Source organism: Mixophyes fleayi, chromosome 3 (assembly GCF_038048845.1).
Source record: "Mixophyes fleayi isolate aMixFle1 chromosome 3, aMixFle1.hap1, whole genome shotgun sequence".
Classification (NCBI taxonomy): Eukaryota; Metazoa; Chordata; class Amphibia; order Anura; family Limnodynastidae; genus Mixophyes; species Mixophyes fleayi.
Window position 1 is genome coordinate 167,868,777 of NC_134404.1, and position 12,674 is coordinate 167,881,450.

The following is a 12,674-nucleotide window of genomic DNA, read 5'->3' on the forward strand; positions in this document are numbered from 1 at the left end:
TAGAGACACATATGGAAGGTATGTTGCTGGATTTAAGGTGCTACATCATTTGATGGTGATGTTTGAGGGTGCCATCAGGGCTAGTTCCCACTTTGTGAATCTAGCTGAAGAAACATTTCTGGTTTGGGCTGAATTTAACAGAGCTGATACAGCATGGGGTGTATAGACAGTTGAATTATGTCCTAATACTACGTCCTCGCTCTTACCAGAAGAGCAGTTGCTGCTACATTTCTGAGACAAGTTGGGAGTGATCTTGCCACATTGTCCAATTGTGTAATGTAGTATGCTACCGGTCTGCTAGCGTCACCATGTTTCTGTGTGAGGACACCTGCTGCACAACCATCAGCTTCCGTACAGTATAGCTCAAAAGGCTTTTCATAATCAGGTATTCCCAATGCAGGTACTCTAGTCAGACTATCTTTAAGATTAAAGAACGCTCGCTCTGACTCTTCTGTGTGTACAACGCGTTCTGGTTTTGACGAAGAGACTAGCTCCTGCAATAGTAATGCCAGAATAGAAAAACTTGGGATCCAGGATCTACAGTATCCACACATCCTCAGGAAAGTACGAATCTGCTTCTGGCTCTGCGGCAGAGTCATGTGTTGTATGGCCTCAATCCTGTCGGTTGTCATGTGTCTTAGCCCCTTAGTGAGGCAGTGTCCTAAGTATTTGACCTTAGTCTGACTTGGCTGTAATTTATCCTTTGCTACCTTGTGCCCTGTTTGTGAAAGATGAAGCAACAACAATTTAGTATCATGTAAACATGACATAAAAGAATCAGAGCACAGCAACAAATCGTCCACATATTGAATTAGAACAGACCCATTGTGGGGTTGAAAGGATTGCAAACAGTCATGTAAGGCTTGGGAGATAAATACTGGGGCTGTCAATGAACCCCTGGGGTAGTCTGGTCCATGTGTATTGCACTCCCCGGTAGGAGAATGCAAAAAGATATTGGCAGTCAGGGTGAAGAGGGACTGAGGAGAAAGCAGAACATAGATCAATGACAGTAAAGTGACTGGCAGACAGTAGAATCTGCATGAGGATGACAGCTGGATTTGGCACTACGGGGAATTGGCTCTCAACAACTTTATTAATTCCCATTAAGTCCTGGACTAATCTATAGCCCCTCCCCCCACTCTTCTTCACAGGGAAAATGGGACTATTTGCTGTACTGGCTGTACGAATTAAAATCCCTTGTTGTAACAGCCTTTCAATAACAGGATATACCCCTAGTTTCACTTCCGGTTTTAATGGATACTGTGGGATTTTTGGAGCTATCCTACCACTTTTTAGATTTACCATGACATGGGCTACGTTTGCCATCAGTCCAGTGTCCTGTCCATCTCTGGTCCATAGTGAACCTGGTATTTCCAGCAACATCCCCTTTACTTGAGATGGACTGTGTTCTATAACAGGAGAGTGTAACATTAACCTTTGAGGGGTGTCCAATATGTCCTGTACCTCATGAGCGACCTTCTCGGGTATATCTAGGAACACACCATCTGAAGTACAGTATATGACACATCCCATTTTACATAACAAGTCTCTCCCTAGCAAGTTAGTAGGAGCCGCCGCAGCCAAGAGAAACGAATGCTTAGTATGCAGAGGCCCAACAGTAACTTCCGCGGGTTTAGTTAGAGGATAATGTAACACTCTTCCCGTTACCCCCATAGCTGGAATAGTTTTACTGGTCACCTGTAGATTAAAAGGAGAGGTTATCACAGATCTTGCCGCCCCTGTATCTACAAGAAAAGTTTGTTTCCTACCAGCTATGTCAACTATCATTGTTGGTTCTTCTCTCTGACTCTCAGTTAACCTCACTTGCTGTAGACTACAGGTATGACCTGACCTCTAGCGCTGACTATTGCTTTCCCGCGCAGCATTTGCTGCTGTAACGTGTGCGGGCAGGTGTGAGTCTTCTAGTCTATGTGAATCCCTCCTTGGAGGATATCTATGTGACCATTCATTAGGATTATACCTTCCCTTTGTACAATCTTTTCTCATATGCCCTTCTTCTTTGCAATTATAACATCTCAACATTCTGCGTTTCCGGTTATGTGGGTTATATGCTGGTGGTCGTGTTTGCATTCCCTCTAATGCTTGTATACTCACCGTCATCAACGTGTCACTCTTTTCTTCCCTTTTTCTAAAAATATTTTTGTCGTGTTCCACAGCAATCTCTCTAATAGAATCTACTGTGCTGCCCCTCCAATCAGGGGTTGAGGTTTGTACTCTCGTCTTTAAATTTTCTCTGAGGCCATCCATTAATACTCCTACAGCTACCTCTCTGTGGTGTGGGTCTTCACCTATGTTGGATATCCCAGTGAACCGTGTTATTGATGCAAGAGCTCTGCCAAAATAGTCCGCTGCAGTTACACTATCTTTTTGTTTTATGGTGAAAATCTTACTCCAATTTACTACTACTGGAAAATAGATGGCTAAATGTTTGACAATTTGTTCTATATTCTTTTGTTTAATCTCATCAGTCAAGGTGTCATCTTCGTCCAACAAACAATCTTTAATACATTTTTGTATGTCAGTATTGGGAGGAAGACACGCCATCAACACTACACGCCAATCCTTATTGGTTGGTTCGTGGGCATTTCCTAAGTCTTTAACAAACGTCTGACACTTTGCCAACTCTTTTCTAGGATCTGGGAATTCTGTCATAATGGAACGTAACTTCCGCTCTGCGCTCGCTTTTCGCCACGCCTACTTCCGCTGTGCATTCGCTGCTCTGCCACGTGTTACCTTCCATTTGCCACAATTTTAAACAATCATTATGTCTATTTCTCCTTTTCGTTGACTTAATCAACCATACTTTATCTTTTACAGTATTTAGTACCTCTGCATAAAAACTCCCTATTGTTGGGAAAGGCCTATCACAATCTTTGGTCATCTTGACCCACGTGTCGCAATACGCAGTTGCGTATGCACCATATTTCTTACACATGAGAAATCTCGCTGAACCAATAGGCCCTTCCTTAGGCAGTACCTTGGCCTTCTTTAGCGTTTGCTTAGCACCCATATTGAACAATAGGGCCCCAGAAATATCACAATATCCTTCCACAAAATAGGGTTCCAGAAATAACACAATATCCTGACACTAATTTTCAAGACTACAGCTAGAGATATTTTACCGGCCTGTGGACGTATTTGCTACAAGCCGCGTCCACTCGCTTCCTCTCGTATTAAACAAGGACCCCTAATACAGAAATATCAAAGCGGACTAAAGGGTTATCAGCTCCCTGATCACCCCTGACTCTCCAACAAAATCTGTTGAGTTTATTACAACTGGTAGCATCCGGTAAAGTCAATTACCAGCCTTACCAACGTAATTCCTCCCCGTTACTCCCAAGTCACAATCGCGGCTTTCCTTGCCGTGCGGTGCAATCGCAATGCTTAAAGGTTATCAGTAAGCGATGCGATTACCCTTGGGTGTACGTCGCGAAAACTAGCTTAGTTTCCCCCCCCCAGGTATACCTGCCTTGTATACCGTACACCAGTTGGGCACCTGCCTCGTCAAACAGCAATTGACACTCTATTTTACAATAGATAAAACCTTAGTGTATTTAAAGTCAACAAATCACACGACATACACCTTTTCTGCGCAGAAAATAAAAGAATTCCCAACAATAGTAATAATGTCCCAGAGGTTTTCACAAGTAATTATACTATTCACATATAATAACTATCAAAACCATTGTTTAACCACGTGGCAAATCTACCGGAAGTTCGCGTACGCACAGCCGGAAATACACATACGCTAAGCAATGCAATACAGTTAAAACGCACAATGACAGTAAAAAGAAACAGTTTTCTCTTTTGTCCCGAGGTTCTAGTTAGCGTGCCCTAGACAATGCAAAACGGACATTCGGTTTCACAACACAGAGTAAAATTCAGGTTTTGAACACATTGCGTTCTTACCCGTTTATGACGCGTCTCCACCCTTTGTTGAGGAACCGAAATCCGTTGGTCTTGCATATCATCGGCAACGAAACCTCCAAAGCGGACGAGCCCCCAAATTGTTAAGTGCGTATTGTCGCTAACCAATAACGATTGTCGAACCTCGATTTGTGTTTCCAAAGCACAAAGATTTATTCTCAAAAAGTAGCAGAATAATTCAAGCGAAATAATAATAAGTACAGCCGTTACTTATCGCAGGCGCTCTGGATCCAGTGTGCAGTCATTCAATCCTGAAGTCTGGGGACAAGATGTCTGAACACTAGATGTGAAGCTGCTGCTTATATGCACACAGAAATACAGTAATACAATGGAGATGGTATAGCTTGCTTCTATTGGTCCAGGTTTCAGGAAGGTCCAAGGGGTTGTCAATCATTGGCTAGTTCATCCTAAAGAATCCAAAGGAGGGGGTCATCTCTCCAGGGGGTATGCTCTGCTCTTCCCACCAAGATTCCTTAGTCTTAAGTAGTTCATAATTCCCTATCATTCATAACTTGTGTATGCACTCTGCGATTCCTTCGCAGAGTAAACCAAACAGTAGCATATGTTAAGAGGTTTATTATGATACCACACATGATATGATTCCTTCAACCTGTTCCATATATTTCACTAATGTGCATATAACTTATATTATAACACATAAATACTACTATATTTCGACATAACTGACTATGTGTTGCAACTACAATTAATGTGTACTATTTTACAAGTATGCGTGTTTGTGCGAATGTATGGTAAAAGACCAATTACTGTTGCTGCCACGTGTTGTAGCTGTGTACGCCCTTCCACGCCGTAGCATGCCCTTGTACACCGTAGCGTACCGTACGCATCTTTTCAGACAAAGACAACCAAGGTTGCTCGATTTTAATTGAAATGACTTTATCCAATTTGCTGACTTCGACAGACAAATTACCTTTCAAAATTTCTGCCTCACTACAGTGACATCACAGCTCCGCTCCACCAGGTTTTACACTATGACATTGAATGTTGGGCTGTCATGCTGATGCTACTGCTCACCTCAAGTTTATGATCACTTCTAATCCAGTGCTCCAGTTCTTTTATGTACATGTTCCTGTGGTCATCTTTCCTGATGCTTCCCAGCATAGTCTTTGTGCTCTCTGTTTGCAGCGCAACAAACCCATCAGTTATGCGTCCAGAGTCCTTACAGACACTGAGTCACAGTACGCTCAGATGGAAAAGAAACTGCTTGCCCTTGTCTTTGCCTTTCAAATTTTCCACAAGTTTATCTACGGACGTCCAGTGGTGGTTGAAACAGATCAACAACCACTGATCACTATTCTCCGTAAACCTGTGCACAGTGCTTCGGCATGAATACAATGGTTCATGCTCCAAAGGTACCATTTTGATGTGGTGTACAAGCGTGGAAAGGACCTCCACGTAGCTGACGCTTTATCATGTGCACACCTTCAGGACTCAGGTGTCCCTAATGCTGGCGATGACATGGATGTTATAGAGTTTGATGTCCTCTCCTCCCAGCACATGGAAGAGCTGCATGATGTTACACTCAGGGATGACCTTTGCCAACTGTTGTCGCATGTCATCCTGCATGTTTGGCTGTCTTCCTCCAGGAAATTGCCTTGTGACCTCAAGTAATTCTTTGCTTTCTGGGACAAGTTAATTATCTCAGAGGGCATACTCCTGCGTGGTCAGTTGTTTGTAATCCAATATGCTCTCCAAGGATTTTAATACAGAAATACAGATCTGATGTTTAGATCAATAGTAGTGATAAAACGATTGAATATTATATTCTCAATACAAATAGTCCAGTTATAGTGCTTAGAGCCCCACCTGAATATCCCTATTCAAATAAAAATGTCCAATACAAACATAGCTATTCAAATCGTTCATGCGAATGTTCAAGATCTGGGGGATGCTTGCCCTTTATGTGTTCAAGTGCTTAATAATGCATATTGTATTCCAAAGTTTGTTGTAAAGAGAAGTCTCCAATTCAGTATTTTGGTTATAATTGTAATAGAATAAAACTCATGTTTCAGAAGTAGTGCGGCTCCTTAAAGCTGTGTAGTCCTACTCAGCGCTAAGGTGTATCTTATCGGGCACTTCTTACCTCCCCAAAGATAACATAAACCATCAGGAGAAGGACTATACATTATTAAGCACTTGACCTCATTAGGGGCAAGGATCCACTAGATCCTGAATATTCACATGAACAATTTGAATATCTATCAAGGTGAGTATGGTTGCTTAGCAACCTCCAGCACACAGAGACATAATAACTCTGATATACAGTAGAATCTGGAATGGATTCTTTGACAACTGAGCAGCAGAAACATAACAATAATATGCACAAGCATGTAAGGGACAAGACAACATGACACGTTTATCGTGGGTAAGTATATTTGTCATAAGGGTGGGTAAATTGAGGTGAGGTAGTAGTCGGCAAAGGGAGAATTTGATAGCACAGTGAAATGACATGAGAAAATGTTCTCTGAGCCACACTTGCTCATTTTGTTTCAGCTGTGCACTCTACCACTTAGAATGAGCAAGGTCCTCCATACTCTTTGTTTTCATATATGCATTTATTTTGTCTACCTTGTATATCCCTGTTTTATGTATGTACTGTTTTCCCTACTGTAAGGCGCTGCGGAGCACTGTGGCGTCTTACAAGTCTATGATGATAATAATAATAATAATAATAATAATAATAATAACAATAATAATACCCACTTATTGAATTCTCTACCAGGCCGGCTTAGACTATGCACAACTTTAAAATCATTAAACACTTTCTGAAAACACATAAACCCATACTAAAGCACTCTTACACATTCCTCTTCTTTCATTTGTGTTCTCTTCCAATTAGAAAGTAAGCTCTATCATAGACAGAACCCTTCCAATATTTTATTTTTATATCTGCATTTATTTTGTCTAACTTGTATGTTCTTGTTTTAATGAATGTCCAATTTTCTCCACTGTCTGTCTTAGAGTTGTTAATGTATACACTTAGAGAGGTGAAACGGAAGAGAGAAGGGGCAAGTAAGCATAGGGCAAGTACAGTAAGGGTGTATCAATGTAAATGAGCACATTCAGAGGTGGAAACAGCCATAGGTGCGCAGTTCCAGAGTCCTATCTGTTGCGGGTGCTCAACCCCAGGTGCAAAATACGTGATGATGATTATGATCATTTGCATGGCCTTTGCTCGTGTTTACAAAATATATATATATATTTGACCCCTCTCCCCAAAGAAAAAGTGCTATCAGCACTAGTGCTCATAGTCTAGGCTGGTACCTGCAATTGTGGGTATATGAACAGCCTGGGTTCCCTCTGAAAAAAAATCAGTAGCAGCATTAGACTATGGACCCCCTCTCATAATGTCAACCAGCCCTAGCCTGTTCAGCACGGAGCTGAATTCCCTAGGGGAAACAGGGTTCCAAAAAAAATGCACCTCCCCAGAAGAAAACATCTCTGTGCTGAAATCATTGGGTCTCTTTCCAAACACTCATGGGGTGTGGGTGTGGGGTAATAAAGATCAATTTGTTAAATAAGGTTTTTTTCTAGTGATGCACTACAGGTCCCAACAGAGGTTTGTGTATGCTTTCAATTGTACAATTACAAGCCTACATACCCATGCCAGACAGAGCATATCGGCACTTGTAAAACTGCACTCGCCAGCAAACCCTGGAATCCATGGCCCGCTGAAACCTGTAAAATATAGTAATACAATCTAAACGAAAGGGAATCTACAGTAATGACACATTTAGGTTACGTTTACAGCACCCTTCTAATAATATGGCACAATAGTGAATGTGTTTCCCTTCTCTGTGCTCATATAGTCTGCTCTGCTCTCAGGGAGGGGCATGACAGGAACATAGTCTGGGACTGGCTAGCAAATTTTAGCATGGGGGATAAATGTACAGCACACAGCACTGACCAATATTGCATAACTAGTGACCCATCACTATTATGAAAGTTCCACTTTCATGTGTATTATGTGGCTGGCTGTATAGTGTAACCTATGGCTTCACTAACGAAAACTGGCAAATCCTACCACAGTCAAAGTCAGGGTTATTGCTAGTAATAAACCTTTGATGTATAGGATGAAACAAACAAAGCTCTATCACTGGTGAAAACTCACATTTACACTGGTAATAGGACTTTTAATCCTTTAATAAATCTACCTTTTAGTGCATGTACATTCAATGAGGAATCCCTGACTGGCAGTGTCTTAAATTCACACCAAACCCTACGATCATCTAACCAGGGTTCAGGTGCAGGTCTGGCCTGCTTGATGGTCTCCTCTCCGCCACAGTCTTCTGGTGGCTGCTGTACTCCTGTGCTTTTTAATTTTTCCTGCTCAGTCTTTGGCAGATTACTTTTCACTCCCCCTCATCCTCCTGACTATTTAAGGCACCTGTTCTGGCAATAAGGTGTCAGATCTTTGTGTTCTGTAAGCCTGCTAAGTTGCTGGATTGTTTGGCTCCTCTCTTACTGTGTAATCCTTGTGCGTTCTGGTATCTTGTATCCTTTCCTTTTCAGCAGCTCCTGGTATCCAGCTTTATATGCTTCTCAGCTAAACCTGGTATTCTGTATCCGTCAATCCTTAAGTAACCCTTGTAATATGTTCTTCCTATTTTGTTCTCCTCTTGTCAGTTAACATCATTCTCTCTTCACAGTCCCGCCTGGTACCCATCCGGCGAACCGTGAGCTGTGTGGTGTAAGCAGAGAAGACCAAACATCATTGCTGGGGTCACTGGCAGCAGGCAGGTGCGAGTGTATCTGCATACACAGTGATGCAAAGACTTTTGGAGGATGGCCTGGTGTCAAGAAAGCCAGCAATGAAGCCACTTCTCTGCAGGAAAAACTTCAGGGACAGACTGATATTCCACAAAAGGTACAGGGATTGGACTGCTAAGGACTGGGGTAAAGTCATTTTCTCTGATGAATCCCCTTTGTTTGGGGCATCTGGAAAAACGCTTGTCCTGAGAAGGAAAGGTGTGTACTACCATCAGTCCTGTGTCATGCCAACAGTAAAGCATCCTGAGACCATTCATGTGTGGGGTTGCTTCTCAGCCAAGGGAGTGGGCTTACTCACAATTTTGCCATGAACAAAGAATGGTACCAAAACATCCTCCAAGAGCAACTTCTCCCAACCATCCAAGAACAGTTTGGTGACGAACAATGCCTTTTCCAGCTTGATGGAGCACCTTGCCGTAACATAAAAGTGGCTCAAAACCTAGAAAATTTGGGTCCATGGCCAGGGAACTCCCCAGACCTTAATCTCATTGGGAACTTGTGGTCAATTCTCAAGCGGTGAGTGGACAAACAAAAACCCACAAATTCTGACCACCTCCAAACATCGATTAGGCAAGAATGGACGACCATCAGTCAGTATGTGGCCCAGAAGTTGATTGACAGCATGCCAGGGTGAATTGTAGAGGGCTTCAAAAAGAAGGGTCAACACTGCAAATATTCACTCTTTGCATAAACTTAATGTAATTGTCAATAAAAGCCTTTGAAACGAATGAAATGCTTGTAATTTTACTTCAGTATACTATAGCAACATCTGACGAAAAGGTCTAAAAACACTGAAGCAGCAAACTTTGTGAAAACCAATACTTGTGTCATTCTCAAAACTTTTGGCCATGACTGTATATGTCTGCAGATATTTTATATAAAGCTTGCAATTGGTTGAGGGTCAACATTCCAGATGATTCTCTCGCCCAGAAACCAGTTTAATCTAGTCTATTTACACATTACAGTCAGTATCACTTTAAGTATTTATTCCCTAACATTACTAACTAGAGTATGCAATGTGCGATCTCTTCGGCGAAAGAACCGGACAACTGCTGATGAATAGGGGATTAAAATGATACCAGACATGACACATTTCCTGTAACCTGGACCTTAAATAACACTAAAGTGTACATATAATCATAATATATAAACTAATAATAAACTAAATACTATCTGTATCTGTATCACTGTGGAATGGAATCAATATAAATATGAAATATATAAATAACTAAATGTTGTAGTGCGAGTGTGTGCGTGCGTATTTTACCGCGTGATCGCGCCATGCCACATGTAGCGTGGCATACTGAGTGCAATCACATGATAAAACAATATTAACTAATATACTTTCATTCATCCAATTATACGACTTCGACAAATCATACACCATTTTATTTCAGACATTTTCATATTACTTCTACTACCTACTCAATTGTATTTATTTTACTTAAAACAATTACCTATATTGTAACACAAGGGGTAGCAGAGGCCCACATGGGGGAAAGGTACACATACAAAATTGGAGACGGAGAGAAAACATAAAGGGGGAGACAGACACAGAGAGTGATAGATACAGACAGTCAGATGCATAGCTGGGAGGTGAGGGAAGTATACAGACAGGAGAAAAATGAATGGGAAGAAGTGGGAGGAGGAATTCTGCACAGGAACCTCACATAATGAAGAGGAGGAGCAAAGATGAAGTTAGGGGAGTGCATGTACATTGAATAAAATTCATAAAAACATGAGAGCAAGTGAGACATATATGTCTGGGATGTTTGTCTGACTTAAACTGGGTGCATATGCTATTGGTGCTGACCTGTACAGATCTTAAGATGTACAGGTCAGTATTGCTGACCATATGGACGTAAATACACTATTTTTACGTTCTGTTTTTTTTTTTAGTGTAAATTATATCCATTTTTTTTTCCTTTGCCTCAGGCCCTATGTCTGTATAAAGGGTTCATAAATATTTCAACTGTATTCAGTACATGTGGTTAAAGTGCACAAAATGAGTCATAAAAAATAATGAAGCTATAAAATGCAAGGCAGTTACAATGATAAAAGAGAGGAACAAACATTATGAAATAACTTTCCTCCTAACCATATGGCTATTGTTTGAGATGCTGATTACAGAATTAGATAAAGACATTAAGTACTAAAATAATTAAGATACAAAATGGACATAGTTTTAAGATCAACAAAACACAACTAAAGCAAAACGGAAAACAGTTGTTTTTTCTTGTCCATTCTCAGGAATAATTTAGTGCAAAATAACGATTATTTTTTTCATAATGTTTTAAATTAGTTTAAAGGGGATCGATAGTTATAAAACAATAAAACAATTAAAATACTATTATGTTATGATCTAAAGTATTTAGATATAGCAGATGTTTAACTATACATTTTTGTCATGTCTTGAATATTTTCTCTGAAAATACTTTAAAAGCTACTTACTAAACACTATCAGATAATTTTTATATTTTTTTTTGTTTGTTTTCCAGTCTACATTGGCATGCATCTTACTTTACATAGCAGTGAAACATAAATCAACATATTTTTAGATATGATGTTGTTTTGTGAGTGATATATTGAAAAGTGCAAATCGCTTGTCAGTTCTTTTCAGCAGATACATCTAGTGTAATGTAGCATTTGTCTAATCTTAATTTTAGAAGCAGAGACTAACAACCATTAATCAAAAGTAAACCATATGAAGGAAGACATGTGAGATACATCCATGTATCAGCAAGTCAATTCCCCATACACACCCTCTTGGACTCCTTTGCTGCTTTCTACACTGTTGATCACCTGCACACACACTACCTTTGTGACACAGTTCTTTACTTGCCACTGCTCCTTTATTGTCTCCACCTCAGGCACACCCCCCCCCCCATGTTTTCGCTACCTGTTGGCATCCCTCTGGGTTTTATTCTTGGCCTTCCGTTTTTGTTCACTGTAAACATTTTCTCTAGGGGAACTATTTTGCTAATTTGGCCTCCAGTACCACCTCTGCGTGGATGAAACCCAAATCTACCTATCCTCCTTCTGTACTATCTCATGCAACCAACCATCTCGCTGCAATCTTCACAAGGATGTCCTAATACAATTACAATTATGAACCCTTTGCCAGGAGATACTAAGGAGAATGACTGTGTGTGTTCTGTGCCTACACCTTGACTCCAGGAAAGAACAAAGTTACAGTTTCAGTCCACTGTGGGTCAGTAAGTCTGCAGGCCAAAGAGTACAACAATTTCTTGCTTTGAATGTTTTAGACATTTTGGTAAGTTACATAGTATTACGATTCCTAGTATGAACTCCAGGGAAAATGGAAGTGTTTGAATAAAATGCAGTATGTTTATTTATGCAATATACAGGGAAGCCAATAGGTGCAGGTAATCTGTAAACAACAACTCAGTTGAATCAAAGATGTGTTTCAGATACTAGAAATTGCTAGTTAGTCCATAGCAGCAATAGTTCCAGGATATGAAGGATTAACTACAGTACAAGGCACCAGGTCAACCAGGTTTGAGCCATAGATGCAGGGAGAGATTATTGGTACAGTTTATAGCTACACAAATTCAAGGTTGGGTGTAATGCTAGTAGTGCCCTGTGTAGAGATGGCATTTGGGAGCATCTCAGAACAAGCAGAGGCCAGATCAAGCTGCAATTCCGGATGGTGGAACACAGGTAAGTCCAATGGAGCAGAGGACGGACACCATGAACCTGAGTCTGGGAAGTGGAACCACAGAAGAAGAGTAGAGTCAAATGCCAGGCAAAGGGTCGGTCAAGACAGTGATATGCGTAGTCGGGCATCACAGACAATGGGTCAATCCAATCAGCAATTAGGGGAGGCCAGGTCACAGGCAAAGGTCAAACCAAAGTAACAAACTGGAGCAGGTTATTCACAAGGATAAGATCTGCTCAAACAGCAGCATCCAGGA